Source organism: Tiliqua scincoides, chromosome 3, assembly GCF_035046505.1.
Source record: "Tiliqua scincoides isolate rTilSci1 chromosome 3, rTilSci1.hap2, whole genome shotgun sequence".
Classification (NCBI taxonomy): domain Eukaryota; kingdom Metazoa; phylum Chordata; class Lepidosauria; order Squamata; family Scincidae; genus Tiliqua; species Tiliqua scincoides.
In genome coordinates this window covers 86,261,484-86,265,051 of record NC_089823.1, presented here as the reverse complement: position 1 = coordinate 86,265,051, position 3,568 = coordinate 86,261,484, and positions in this window count along the sequence as shown.

Genomic DNA, 3,568 nt, shown 5'->3' with positions numbered 1-3,568 from the left:
TCCCCCGCCTGGCAGAGAGCGGACGCGCACGGAAGGGGAGGAGCGCGCAGAGCCGGGCTGTGCTGGGCGGTGCGGGAAGAAGTGGAAGGCGCCTGAGCGCACGCCGGGCAGCCCCTGGGTGGGTGCGTGGGGGCGAGGAGGACCCAGGCTGCAGAAGGAGACCTCTGGGCAGGACCCTCCCAGAAGGCTGCAGTCCCATCACACTTTCCTGGCAGTAAGCCCCGTTGACTAGCATGGGGCTTACTCCTGAGTAGACAGGCATAGGACTGGGCTGCTTACCATTGCAGCTCCCCCCCCCCCCCATTATGGTATGTGTGTAAAATAAAGCATGAAGAGATTTAGAGCCCAATCCTCAGCGTGACTACTCAAAAGTCAGTCTCATTATAGTCAATGGGACTCCCAGGTAGATGTGGATAGGATTTCTGCCTCAGGCTGCAGTCCTAGCCACGCTTACCTGGGAATAAGGATTGGACTCTCAGGGCCCAGTCCTATCCATTTTTCCAGTGCTCATGCAGCTGTGCCAATGGGGCATGCACTACATCTTGTGAGGGCCTCCCAGCCACTGTCAAAAAAAGGAAAGTGTGTTTCTATTATTAGGGAATTAATGAACTCAAATGTATTGTTAATTTAAATTTTCATTAATTCCCTAATAATAGAAACACACTTTCCTTTTTTTGACATTTTAAAGATATACACCTGCTGTTTTCAACCACTGTGCCATGGTGCACTGGTGGGCCATGGATGATCCGCAGGTGTACTGCAGGACTTTGGGGAGGGTCATTTATTATTAGGACAATTCCAGGATTTGAGCCCCCTACCAGCAGCATTGGTCAATGGTCAAAAAACTGATGGTGTGCCTTGGTGATCTTAGCACTTTATGAATGTGCCATGACATGATAAAGGTAGAAAATCACTGATATATTCAGATATATATCAATAAAATAACCAATAAAATGGACAATTGAAATATAAAATACCGATTAAAGTGCTCTAAATTAAACTTCCAGAAAATGGGGCATATCTCTTTCTCATGTATGTATGTATCAGGCCCTCTGAGAAGAATTTTATCAGGGGGTACAAAGTTTCTTTTGGGCCCTTTTGCGAAGGAGGAGGGGTGAAACAGGCTGGGGGAGGGTGGTGATGGGTGAGCAGAATGGGGCAGGGAGGGGTGAAACAGGGTGGGGGGAGGGTGGAAACAGCTGGAAAAGTCTTTGGAGTCCAGGTTTACCCACCCATGTGGCATTGGCAGCTAGATACAGTAATATGAAAAACCAAACACACTCCTAAGTCTCTTTAAAATCTTTTAAATATAGAACATTTTGCCAAAAATTAGCATCATCATATTTAGGCTCACACTAGAATGAAAAGTGTCCTGTTTGCAACAAAACTTGCTACTGCAGCAGCTGTAGTCTGGATAATCTGATACTCTGTAGTCTGGCAACTGTGTCCCTGAGTTCCTCTACACTCCTTCATGGTAAGCAGATCCACAAGCCAAGGAGTTATTGTAGCAGTCCAGTTTCCTCCCAGATTTGACACAGTGTTAAGGAGTGTCATGTATGTATTCCTCGGCCCAGCGTATATGGTTTGCCAGTGGCTGTGGTAGCTGTAGTCAAATAAATGTGGTCATGTCCCTAGCATCCCGTGCGGGCAACTGAGAGCCCAATCCTGTGCTCGGCGGCATGTCAGCCAGTGCTGGATTAGCATGGGGCAATCACCCAGCTTCAATGGCTTGGCGGTCTCCTGGACCGCCGAACCATGGCACAGTAAGCGGGGGCACGGAGGAGGCATTCTGGGGAGGCGGAGGCCGGCGGGGGTGGAGAAAGGGCAGGGGGAGGTGTTCCACGGGGTGGGCTGGAGGCGTGCTGGGGGGAGGTGGGTCTGCGGAGCAGAGCTCCGCAGGATCCAAGGTGCTCGCGGCCATTGACCAGGCACGGAGCCCTAAACGAGTGCCTTTACCTTACTGCCGATCTTTTGGTCGACGGTAAAGTGAGTATCCCCATTGTGGGGCTGCTTACCTTACTGGGGCAAGGGGACTTTCGTCCCCTTCTCCAGAGGTGCCTCCTGAGGTAGCCCAGGAGGCGCAGGATCCGGCAGCAGCCCTTCTCAATGCCGCCGAGCCTGGGCACCCCAGGCAGCTCAGGATTGGGTTGCCCGTAGATAGGAAAATGTAAATCCCAGGAAATTTCTGGGCCCCCTCCTTTGGCTCCTGGGCCCTTTTTGACCCTGGGCCCAGGTACAAATTACCCCCTTTACCCCCCCTCTCCTAGGCCCTGGTATGTATGGCCTTTATGAAGTAGCAAATAGCAAGCACCTCAAGGAAAGAAAGAAGTAAGGAAGAAAAAAATAGGAATAGAGCACCAACTAGGAAGTAAAATAGAAAATGGGGAAAGGCTTGTAATATGGGAAGTTTTCTGAGGCACCCATATCCTATAGTATATATAAAATGCTATTTTAAAGCAACAATTTTCATAAATTTCTGCAACAATCTCAAAATTGAAGTACTTTTCATTTCCCTCCCCCCCCCCCCACAGCCCCATGGACAACTTTGTGGTGTGAGATTTCACTTGGTTGCAGCAGAATTTTATAATTGTGGTTTTACAGAATCAGAATCAGTCTTGCCCATGTAACTCTCCAGCAAAAGCCAAAAAAAAAAAAATCCCCAAAGTGCTTGCGTTTATTAAATTTCTCCTCGTTGGATCGTTTACAGAAAAGTTCAAATGCCATTTTTGTAAAGAGGCTAAACAGTGTCAAATAACGTACACAGCTACATGGGCATTCGGAGGGATAATCATTATAACTTACTTAAGAACAAATGTTCAGAAGTCAAAAGAATAAAGTGAAACTGAGTAAGTTGATTGAAATGGAGAACAATGACACCCAGAGTTATCAGCAAAGTGGCTGTCTAAGCTGGATGTGCAGGTCAAAGTTCACTATGTCCAAGGTTTAGTTAGGAAACTGTTGACTTTTACAAATGTGTACTATATTTATTTTAAGTATGGATTAGAGACAGAGAGCAGACTGAATAGATAAGATTTTGCTGTATTGTACCAGTAATTTGTGTCTTTAAATATCTGTGCTCTTCTACAAAACTGTTTCTAGCAGTAACTCTAAACTCTATTTGGGAAAAGTTATAAGAGCCAGTATTGTTTCTCACCCAGATTTATATTTTCCAGTAAAAGTTTAAAATTACCTCTGGTACAACTTGATAACTCAAAGTTCTTCAGCACAAAAGTGAAAGCTTCCAGGATTCCAGGAAGTGCTGGGGTCATGTACTGAATGGATTCTCTTTCAAGAAAATTTATGCTACTACAGTATATTTGTTAGCCTTTAAAATGCCACAAGACTCTGTTGTTTTTCCTGCAAAAGATTAATATGACTGCTTCTTTGGAAGCTGGATTTGTCTGAAATTTTAGATAGTATCTTAGAACCCATTCTACTGTGATATATCATTCCTTATCCTTATTATAGTAATCCCATGAGAACATGCAAGAGGGAAAAGTATATAGCTTTGTCACAAATTTGCAAAACTGCCCGTGGAATAGTCCACCAATGGAATAGTCCACTGAGC